Raw genomic sequence first — 12,782 nt, 5'->3', positions numbered from 1 at the left:
TTCCTCATCAACAAAATATAAGAGCTAAAATTATATGTTACAAAGTTACATTATCAAAAATGTTTAGGGGTGAATTATAGATACATGAAATTAATCAAATATTGTTAGCTAAGTTGTTGGGAACAGGCCCCCAAATCTGGCCATAAACAGGCCCCAAAACTGGCCATAAACAAAATCTCTGTAGCACTGTGACATGTTCATAATGGCTATGATGCCCATGCTGAAGGCTGTGGGTTTACTGGAATGAGAGCAAGGAACATCTGGCCCACCCAGGGTAGAAAACCGCTTAAGGCATTCCTGAACCACAAACAATAGCATGAGCAATCTGTGCCTTAAGAACATGTTCCTGCTGCAGATAACTAACCAGAGCCCAACCCTTTGTTTCCTGTTTTAATCTATAATCTATAGAAACAATGCTTATCACTGGCTTGCTGTCAATAAATATATGGGTAAAACTCAGTTCATGGCTCTCAGCTTTGAAGGCTGCCAGCCCCCTAATTTCCCACTCCACACTCTATATTTCTGTGTGTGTATCTTTACTTCCTCTAGCACCACTGGTTTAGGGTCTCCATGACTGAGCTGGTCTCAGCAAGTGGTGCCCATACGTGAGGCTCAAACCCAGGTCAAAGGGTCACCGGAGCTATGGAGAACGTGGAACTACACTGGAGGACACCCCAGTACTCTTAAGCAATCCATATGGTGAGTAAGAAGGGGAGCTCAGAAGCATCAGGGTAACAATGAGACAAGTGTGGGCTCTGGTTCATTCCACCATGGAACCTTTTCACACTGATGAAGAGGAGGAAGGAGGGTATAATGAAGTAACAGAAGAGGTGACAGAGCAGGTTTGTTTGCCAGCTAAAGCTAAAGCGGCACAGGAGGGAGAGGTTTGTCCCTACCCTTTTGAACCCCCTCATTATTTTGAAGAAAAAGAATGGCCTGACCCTCTAGATCTTTCTTTTCTGGGGGACACTGGGCAAAAAGTAGTTGCCCCAGGGACTGTTCAAGCAGTGCCTCAAGCAACCACTCTCAGTTCTATTCAGGCAGGAATACAGCTAGCTAGACAAGAGGGTGATATAGAGGCCTGGCAGTTCCCTGTTAGGATACACCCCCAGATCAACAGGGAAACATTATAGCTATGTTTGAGCCTTTTCCTTTTAAATTACTCAAAGAATTTAAACAAGCTATTAATCAGTATGGACTAGGTTCTCTTTTTGTAATGGGACTGTTAAGAATGTTGCTGTTCCCAGTCAGATAATTCCTGCTGACTGGGATGCGCTTACTCAAGCTTGCCTGACTCCTGCTCAGTTCTTACAATTTAAAACTTGGTGGGCAAATGAAGCTTCCATTGAGGCTGCCTGCAATGCCCAGGTCCAATCTCAAATTAACATAACTGCACGCCAACCTTTGGGGGTTGGCGACTGGACTGGTTTAGATGCACAAGTGGTCATCCAGGATGATGCCATAGAGAAGCTTAGAGGAGTGTGCATTAGAGCTTGGGAAAAAATCACTTCAGGAGGCTAACATTACCCTTCCTTTAGTGCTGTAAATCAGGGACCAAAAGAACCGTACACAGATTTTATAGCTCAGTTACAAGAATCTCTTAAAAAGATGATTGCAGATTCGGCTGCTCAAGATATAGCATTGCAGTTATCAGCTTTCTACAATGCTAATCCTGAGTGCCAGGCTGCTCTGCGGCCTATTAGAGGGAAAGCACATTTAGTTGATTATATTAAGGCCTGTGACAGTATCAAAGGTAATCTGCATAAAGCTACTTTGTTGGCACAAGCCATGGCAGGACTAAGAGTGGATAAAGGAAATACTCTGTTTCCTGGAGCTTGTTTTAACTGTGGGAAGCATAGTCATACTAAAAAAGAATGTAGAAAAAAATCAGTGAGTCAGGCCACCAGTTGTGGGAAAAAAGGAAACTGCTGAGCCTGGAATATGTCCAAAATTCCAAAAAGGAAAACATTGGATTAATCGATGTCACTCTAAGTTTGCTAAAGATGGGAACCTGATTTTGGGAAATGCCATGAGGGGCTCATCCCTGGCCCCATTCCAAACCGGGTCATTTCTGGCTCAGGCCATTCCCTCACCCCTGTACAATGCCTGTCCCCCACCACCGCCAGTAGTGCTGCAGTAGATTTATGCTGCACAAAAGCTGTGAGCCTTCTGCCTGGGGAACCCCTGCAAAAAGTACCAACAGGAGTCTGTGGACCCTTACCAGTGGGGACAGTAGGAAGGAGTGCAAGTACATACAGGAGTCATTGATTCAGATTACAATGGGGAAATTCAAATTGTTGTATCTACTTCTGTTAACTGGAAAGCAGAGCCAGGAGAGTGTATAGAACAGCCCCTGATTGTGCCATATGTAGAAATGGGGAAAAGTGGAACTAAACAAACAGGAAGATTCGGAAGCATGAATAAACAAGGCAAAGCAGCTTATTGGGTAAATCAGATTACTGATAAATGTCCTACCTGTGAAATAACTATTCAGGGAAAGGAATTTAAAGGTTTGGTAGAAAGAGGATAGACCATTTCAGTCATTTCTCTGCAGCACTGGCCATCCATGTGGCCAATTTAACCCACTCAATTTAACATAGTTGGAGTTGGTAAAGCCCCTGAAGTCTATCAAAGTAGTTGCATTTCGCATTGTGAAGGGCCTGATGGACAACCTTGGACTATTCAACCAATTATAACTTCTGTACCTACAAATTATGGGGAAGAGATTTATTACAACAATGGGGAGCACAAGTTCTAATTCCAGAACAATTATATAACCCTCAAAGTCAGCATATGATGCATGAAATGGGGTATGTCCCTGGTATGGGACTAGGAAAAAATTTGCGAGGTTTGAAGGAACCACTTCAAGCGGAAAAACAAAGTTCCTGCCAAGGTTTAGGGTATCATTTAGGATATCATTTGATGGTGGCCATTGTTAAGCCTCCAGAACCTATACCTTTAAAATGGTTAACAGATAAGCCAATTTGGATAGAACGATGGCCACTAAGTAAAGAGGAACTGGAGGCTTTAGAGGACTTAGTTACTGAACAATTAGAAAAAGAACACATAGCTCCAACATTTTCCCCATGGAATTTTCCAGTTTTCTTAATTAAGAAAAAATTAGGTAAATGGAGAATGTTAACTGATTAAGGGCCATTAATTCAGTTATACAATCTATGGTGGCATTACAGCCAGGACTGCCTTCTCCTGCTATGATTCTGGAAAATTGGCCTTTAATAGTCATAGATTTAAAAGACTGTTTCTTTACTATCCCCTTAGCTGAGCAAGACTGTGAATGATTTGCATTTACAATTCCTGCAGTAAACAACCTGCAGCCTGCTAAGCATTTTCATTGGAAAGTGTTGCCACAAGGCATGTTAAACAGTCCAACAATGTGCCAGACTTATGTAGGGCAAGCAATTGAACCTACTTGTAAAAAATTTTCATAGTGTTACATTATTCATTATATGGATGATATATTTTGTGGTGCCCCCACTCGAGAAATATTACTGCAATGTTATGATCACTTGCAAAATTTAATTTCTCATGCTGGTTTAATTATAGCTTCTGACAAATTTCAGACTACTACTACTCCTTACTCCTACTTAGGGACCTGAGTAAATGACACTACAATAATGCCACAGAAAGTAACCATACCTAAAGATTAATTGAAAACATTAAATGACTTTCAAAACTTACTAGGGGACATTAATTGGATACAACCTGCTCTAGGCATTTCTACCTATGCCATCAGTAATCTATTTTCTATCCTTAGGGGAGATCCTAGTCTCAGTAGCCCTCAGCAATTAACAAAGGAGGCTGAGGCAGAGTTACAGCTAATTGAGAAACAAGTGCATAAGACTCAAATAAATAGAATAGATCCAGAGAAGACTCTAGATTTGCTAATTTTTTAAACTCAGCATTCACCTCTTGGTGTTATTGTTCAAGAGCAAGATCTTGTAGAGTGTCTTTTTCTTCCATATACTAATTCACAGACTTTGACTCCTTATTTGGATCAAATCACTACTATGATAGGAAATGGGAGAATTCAGATTGTTAAATTACATGGATATGATCCTGGAAAAATTATTGTCCCCCTTAAAAAGGCACAAATACAACAGGCTTTTATAAATAGTCTTACTTGGCAAACCCATTTACCTGACTTTGTGGGTATTCTCAATAACTATTTTCCAAAAATCAAACTATTTCAATTTTTGAAATTAACTAATTAGATTCTCCCTAAAATAACTAAGTTTAAACCAATTGAAGGTGCTGAAAATGTCTTCACAGATGGGGCTAGTAGTGGTAAAGCTTCTTGTTCTGGCTCGAAAGATAAAGTTTTCCAGACACCCTATACTTCAGCTCAAAAAGTGGAGCTTGTAGCTGTAATTGAGGTATTGACTGCTTTTGATATGCCTATTAATGTGATTTCTGATTCTTCACATGTGGTTCATTCCACACAATTAATTGAAAATGCTCAGCTACAGCTCCACACAGATGAGCAACTGATGACTTTATTTACCCAATTGCAAACAGCAGTTAGGAGTAGAATGCACCCTTTTTACATCACTCATATTAGGGCTCATGCACCTCTTCCAGGACCTTTGACTGCAGGGAATCAAATGGCTGATCGCCTAGTTGCTACTGCAATGTCTAATGCTGGACACTTTCACAACTTAACCCACGTTAATGCCTCTGATCTCAAATGCAGATACAGCATTACCTGGAAAGAAGCTAAAGCTATTATCCAGCGATGCCCAGCTTGCCAAATGGTGCATTCCTCATCTTTCACAGGAGGAGTTAATCCTGGAGGATTGGAATCTAACTTTCTTTGGCAAATGGATGTCACACATGTTCCCTTGTTTGGGAGACTAGCTTATGTACATGGATGTTTGGACCCCTTTTCTCACTTTGTCTGGGCTACATGCCAATCAGGAGAGTCTTCTGCCTGTGTTAAATGTCACCTTTTGCAGTGTTTTGCAGTGATGGGCATTCCAGCTTCTATTAAAACTGACAATGCCCCAGGCTATACTCGCCAAGCTCTAGCAACATTTTTCTCTATATGGAATATTAAACACATTATTGATATCCCATATAATTCTCAAGGACAAGTCATAGTGGAAAGAATGAACCTCTCCCTGAAACAGCAGTTGCAAAAGCAAAAGAGGAGAAACAGGGATTATGGGACTCCACATATGCAATTGAATCTAGCATTACTGACTTTAAATTTTTTGAGCCTGCCTAAAGGCCAGATGCTATCAGCAGCTGAACAACATCTACAGAAACCAGCTGCAAAGACTGAAGCAGAATAACTGGTTTGGTGGAGAGATCCAATAACAAAAAGTTGGGAATTAGGTAAAATAATAACTTGGGGTACAGGTTATGCTTGTGTTTCTCCAGGACCAAATCAACAGCCAATTCAGGTGCCATCAAGACACCTGAAACCTTTTCATGAGCCAGATGCCAAAGAAGAGATTCTGGGAGGAACCTGAGGAACCCCGGTTGCAACCATGTCAAGACTGATGCTGAGGAGGATCCTAAACTGTCACAAGCAACACTCGTTGAACACAGCCAACTACCTGGGGACAGATCAAGAAGCTGTCACAGATGGCAGAAGAAAACCTGAGGAAAGTGGGACAACCAGTCACAATGCATAATTTAATGATAGTTATGATAGCGGTGATCACCACTGCCATGAGTATTCCTTCAGCAAGGACAACACAGAGAACAATTATACTTATTGGGCATATTTACCTTTTCCACCACTTCTATAGCCTGTAACATGGCTAGACCCCTCCAATGGAGGTATACACTAATGATAGCTCTTGGATGCTCGGTCCTACAGATGATAGAGGCCCATCTCACCCACATGAGGAAGGAATTGTTATGAATACTTCTTTAGCATTTAAACATCTGCCTATCTGTTTGGGAAAGGCAACTAGTTGCCTACCCCCTCACTATCACTCTTGGCTGGCAATAATGCCTTGATGTAATCACTCTATGACACAGCTACACATGCTTTCTGGTCTCAGTATTTATCATAATAAATCTGCTCCTATAATTGAGGCATACTGTCTCAAAAACCTATTTGTAAACAGAATTGGACCTGGCCAGAAAAAACAATCATACTTATTTGGGAAGGCTGCATTGCAGAACAGGCAGAGGTGCTGTGCAACGATTCCTATGGACTCACTGTTGCTTTGTCCCCTAAGGGGATGTTTAGCTTGAATTGCCCCTCTCAGTCTGCATGCCACAGCCACACTATGTTCAGCTGGTCTGAATAAATGGTCAGATGGTAGAAATGGTAAGAAGTACTGCAAGAGTTCCTATTATCTGGAAACATGGCCATATAGTGACACTTCAATCTCAAATGATATGGCCTGCTCTAGGAGCTAAACATCAGGATTTGTGGAAATTATTAATGGCTCTTAATTAGATTAAAATTTGGGAAAGAATAAAAAGGCATCTAGAAGGACACTCTACAAACTCGTCTTTGGATATTGCAAAATTAATAATGAAAGAACAAATATTTAAAGTATCCCAGACACACCTGACCTTAATGCCAGAAACTGGAGTGCTCAAAGGAGCTGCAGATGGATTAGCAACTCTTAACCCATTAAAATCGATAAAAACACTTGGAGGCTCTGTGATTTCAACGATGATTGTGCTTTTAAGCTGTGTTATTTGTCTTTGTATATTCTGCAGAATGCAGAGCCTGACTCCTACGAGAAGTAGCTCACTGTGATAAAACTGCCTTTGCTTTTATTGTCTTGCAAAAACAACAAGGGGGACATATTGGGAACAGGCCCCCAAATCTGGCCATAAACAGGCCCCAAAACTGGCTGTAAACAAAATCTCTGCAGCACTGTGACATGCTTGTGATGGCTATGATGCCCATGGTGAAGGTTGTGGGTTTACTGGAATGAGGGCAATGAACACCAGGCCCACCAGGGGCGGAAAACCACTTAAGGTGTTCCTGAACCACAAACAATAGCATGAGTGACCTGTGCCTTAAGGACATGTTCCTGCTGCAGATAACTAGCCAGAGCCCATCCCTTTGTTTCCCATTTTAATCTATAATCTATAGAAACAATGCTTATCACTGGCTTGCTGCCAATAAATATGTGTGTAAAACTCAGTTTGTGGCTCTCAGCTCTGAAGGCTATCAGGCCCTTGATTCCCATTCCACACTCTATATTTCTGTGTGTGTGTCTTTAATTCCTCTAGCACCGCTGGGTTGGGGTCTCCACCACTGAGCTGGTCTCGGCACTGAGTAAACAAACAGACAAAGATATTTAAAACACAATATGGATACATGTGTTTTTAGTATCTTCGTAGGAAAATAATAATAATGATTACTTAATAATAGATATAAGTGTAGAAAGAAGTCATGGGTCCAGTTTTCTACTTATTAAATGTATAGTCCTGGAAAAGTAATCATTATTGTTATCTCTGTATGCATTTTCTTAATTAGAAAACAATTTGATGAAGACGAAAGCCATTTAGAATTATTTATAAATTCTAAGGCACTAATGCCAAGTCAGGAAATAAAGACAAATTGGCCAAGACCACACAATAAAGAGGAGAGAAATACAAAAATATGAAAGCAAAATAAATGGAACAAAAGAAAAATGTTTTTATGTCTTCACATTTAGATATCTTAAAATATTCAAAATCAGATGACCATTTGATTATTCCCTTTAATAATATATACTTTCATTAATGTATTTATAGTTTCATTAATTTAATATGCATTCTTACAAATCACCATGTGCTATGATCTGAGCTATGCACCAGAGTAGTAAAACTGTATATGAGTCATCATACATCTTTGGAAGATATCATAGTATAGTAAGAGAAGAAGACCTGTACATGTCAGGATTATTATATAGGTGTTAAGAGAATGGTTTTTTACACAATAAAGCAATGACTTACACAGGTGTCTAGCAGATTTGAGAGAAATATTCACAGAAGAAAAATAATTTGAGTTGGGTATTAAATGGTGATATTTCACATAATATTGCTGCATAAAAATCTACCTCAAAACTTAGTGCTTCAAAACAATGAAGAATTGTCAACAACGAACAACAATCAACAAATATTCATATCTTAAATATGCAATTTTGGCAGTACTCAGCAGGAAAGTTTCATTTCAGCTGCATGTGGCATTAGTTGGGGCAGCTTCACTAAGTACTGAAAGAATTATCCTAAAAACGGCTCACTCACATGGCTTGAAATTTGGTGCCTGCTGTTGGTTAGATGCATAACTGTGAAGTACAATCAAGAGTCTGGGTATCTCATGATATCACCTCTTCAGGTGAACTTTTCTATATTTTCATGGGTTCCTGACAACATGGTGGCTGGGTTTTAAGAGTGAATATCTAAAGATAGCTAGGGGATGGCCTTGTATGAGCTGATGATAGAAATTACGTGATTCCACTTTAGGTGTAGTCACAGAGCTGCATAGATGCAACTGGAAAGTATATAAGCCATGGAGGAGGAGTATAACAATTCATTTTAAAATAACATGTAAAATAGGAATGTTGGTCTATGTCAATCCTAGAAAATACAGTCTGCCACAAATTAGCTGCTTTCTGTTTTTTATTTCTTCAGATAAAAGATAAGTAAGAAATTTCAAGTGAATAGATCATCACAGACAAAGGTGTAGAATAAAGATATTTGTAAGAAACTGGATTTATCAACAAATACCTGGAAAAATTATCAATGTTTCCATTCATTCTTGATAAAATCACATAAAGAAAATAGAAAAACATCAAAAATTAAATCTCTATTTTGTGATAATCTTATCCCCTTTAGCAGCAAATACATATTTAATAAAATCTATTTTATTTGGCAATAAGGAGAAAATGTAATATTGATAAAAATCTCAAAGGTAAAATTGGAAAAAATAAAAGAACAGTATTTTGTAATGAACTATAGAGTAATCTGATGTCAGCAAGGATTTATGATAGAATGGAACACAATATGATTAACAAAGTGGGATATTTTAAAGTTTTAAGACAGTAATTGGACATGAAAGGAAACAAAAGTGATGTTGACTTTCTTAAATGCAGATAGAAAGATCATGTGTCTCTAGAATACACTGTGTTATTTGTAGCTGCACACATTCCCCAGATAACTAATATGTGTGGGAGATATTTTGATGTTATTGTTAGGCATCTTTATCCAAGCTAGTATTGGAAACCATATAAATAACGATATTAGAAGTCAATCAATTAATGGTAATTTTAAGACATTTTCTTTTCTTACTTAGAACATGGTAAAACGCTTGGAAAAAAATAAAATGTTAACTAAGTGTTTTGCATTCATTTTGCTCTGGAACTTATTTTTATCTCCCCTATTAACTTCTCTGTCTCTTTATTTTTAATTTCAAAAAATTCAAAGTATCAGAAATGATTGAAATATCAGTTTAAACTTTCATTTTATTTGGCAGTCATTTTATATGACAAATCTGTCAAGGAAGAGTTTTCATTTATTTATTTTTTTAGATGTGGCATGAATTTTAACAGCACTACTTCCTCTATAGTAACACACACGCAAAGACACACACATAAACATGCAGGACATAGACATTTTTTCAATGGAGGGACTTTGGTTGGGTCCTCAAAAAAAGCAGATACAAAGATCTGACTGGGTGATTTGATATGCAAGAGACTTATTGGAGAAAAGGCCTGTGAGCAGTCAATGGTGAGGAGGAGTAGATAAGGTAAGGATAGCCTTTACACTTCAATGCAGATCTGACATCTATAACAGAAGAAGATGAAAGAATGAGAAATGGGTAGAAAGAGTCTCAGACACAATTCTAAAAATTTCAGACAGGTGAATGCAGAGACCCAGAGCCAAAGTTACAAATTATAGGAGTTTCCTGCCCCATTAGAATGAGTCCACCCTACTGCTGTTGTTTCTTCAGCTATTCACTGAAAATAGCCCAGGAAATACACAGGCTGGTCATGAAAGCAGTTGTGGATCTGGAGGACTTGTGAGGCATCTGGAGCTGCTGGTTTATTATGCTCCACATCAGGGGATTGGAGTAATGCATGTTCATAAGTGCCACAGGAAGATAGAATAAATAGGTAGATGACAAAAGTGAGACTAGAAAGAAAATCCTCTCAAAATAACATTATAATTCTGATATAGTTTGGATATTTGTCCTTGCCCAAGTCTCATGTTGAGAGGTAATCCTTAATGTTGGAGGCGGGTCCTGGTGGGAGGTGTTTGGATCATGGAAATGAATCCCTTATGAATGGCTTGGGATATCCCCTTTGGTGATAAGTGAACTCTCACTCTGAGTTCACACAAGATCTGGTTGTTTAAAAGTGTGTGCCACTCCTTACCCCAACTCCCTCTCTCTTGCTCCTGCTTTTGCCGTGTGATGTGCCTGCTTCCCCTCCGCCTTCTGCCATGACTGTAAGCTTCCTGAGGCCTCCCCAAAAGCCGACGCTGCTATGCTTCCTGTACAGCCTGCAGAATCATGGGCCAATTCGATCTCTTTTCTTATAAATTACCTCTTCTCAAGTATTTATTTATAGCAATGCAAGAATAGCCTAATATAAATTCTAGATCAAAATGTTGGTTTCCTAGCTCAAATTTGGAGCCAGCTACCAGATATCATTCTTTTGAACCATACTTTTGTATAGCAAGCACAACTGAAAATAAAGAATCAAATCATAGAAAATAAAGAAGCGGGAGGTATTACATTTTAGTAATTCACAATAGCTGAGTTGTAGGAACATTAGTAAACTCCAAACAAATTTCTGGCAATGAATGAACACAAAGGACATCTTCCATGTTAAAAGTGACACAGGGATTAATGTCATGAGTTCAATTAGAGAAGTTCATAGTAGATCAGTAGTTGGGAAACCTGTACCTTTCATGAATGGCAATATGGTATAGATCTGGGGAACACTAAGAGGAAGTTTGAGTAGATTTTGCCCAGCTGGCCAGAGAAGGACAAACATAATAGATTTCCTCTGGGTTCCATGGACTATTCCAGAGAAGGGAGTTTTGAATTAAAGAGATTTGGTTAAGAATAGCAAGCTTCTTCCCAGCCAGGGTAGTTCAGAGAGCATCCTAAGTACTGTAACAATGGATAAGGCATAGCAGTTCTCAGGTTTGAGACCATTTAAAAATCTGTCTCTTTAAGGTATTTTTAATTTTGCCATGGTGTATGTACATGTGGGTTTGTTTTCACTAATTCTAGTCAGTATCAGTGGAACTTTTTAATCTCAAGACATATCTTTTTCAGCTATGAAAATTTTCAGCTTTGGAAATTTAAATTGTTATCTTCATCTTTTCTACAAATCTTATTGTAGTGCAATTTTCGTGATGAGTATTTTATAGAATCTCTGAGCTTGTATGTTTTCATATGTTTCATTGAAGTATAATTTATACACAGTGAAAATCAAGTGCACAGTATGATAGAATTTGATAACTGTATACATTTGTACAACCCATGTCCTCATCATGTGGAAATTTCACTTACCTCCAAAAGATTTCCTGTCTCTACAAACTTAACTACTTTAGATTTTTCCACCCTAAATCAGTTCCTTTTCTTAATATTTGATATAAATTGAATAAAACATTATGTATTCTTTCCTATCTGGCTTCTGTTACCTTATGTTTTTGGTATTATTGTAAGGACTGTCGGCAGTCCTTTTTTTTTTTTTTTTTTTTTTACTACTGAGTACTATTGTTGAATACTTTTCACATTTTATGGATACATAACATTAAAAATATTCATTTATTGGACATGGCATTTTTTTCAGTTTTGAACTGCAATGAACATTTCTGTATTCTTTTCAACCTTTCTCCCTGCCTCCTTTTTAATATATGATATAATTAATCTTGGGTAGATACAAAAGAATGAATCATAGAGTAGGTATGGTTATGTTTATGAGAAGCTAGTAAATAAATTTCAAAAGTGATTGAATAAACTTATTCTCCCACCAGTAATGTATGAAATTTTAGTTGCTTAACATTCCTGGCAGCATTTAGTGTTGTTGGTCTTATGAATTTTTAGTAACTCATCATTGTGAATTTTTTTTCACAATTTCTCCATTACTAATGACCTTGAACAATTCTTCTTGCACTGAATGACAGTTCTTTTATTTTAATACGTAATTTTAAGGACTTCTGCTCATTTTCTTTCAATCAGTTGGTGTGCTTATGTTCAAAGCCTCTAATAAATGTCTATACTAGAAGGGAACAAGTTATAAAATGAAACATAATTTCTTTATAACAATTCAAAAAGCCTAAAATGCTTACAATTTTTTTAAAAAAAGACATACAAGACTTCTACACTTAAAGACTACAGAGCTTTGATGAAAGAAAATCTAAATTAATAAAGAGATGCAGGCCGGGCGTGGTGGCTCATGCCTGTAATCCCAGCACTTTGGGATGCCAAGGCGGGAGGATCACAAGGTCAGGAGATCAAGACCATCCTGGCTAATGCGGTGAAACCCCGTCTCTACTAAAAATACAAAAATAAGCCGGGCATGGTGGCAGGCGCCTGTAGTCCCAGCTACCCAGGAGGCTGAGGCAGGATAATGGCGTGAAGCCAGGAGGCAGAGCTTGCAGTGAGCCGAGATTGCGCCACTGCACTCCAGCCTGGGTGACAGAGCCAGACTCTGTCTCAAAAAAAAAAAAAAAAAGAGATACAGCATATTTAAGGATTGGAAAACTCAATATTGTTAAATGCTAATTCTCTGCAAATTAATTGCAGACTTCGAAAAATTCCTACCAAATTTTCACTAGGGCTTATT

Source organism: Symphalangus syndactylus, chromosome 10 (assembly GCF_028878055.3).
Source record: "Symphalangus syndactylus isolate Jambi chromosome 10, NHGRI_mSymSyn1-v2.1_pri, whole genome shotgun sequence".
NCBI lineage: Eukaryota > Metazoa > Chordata > Mammalia > Primates > Hylobatidae > Symphalangus > Symphalangus syndactylus.
Note: the sequence above shows the minus strand (reverse complement) of the source record.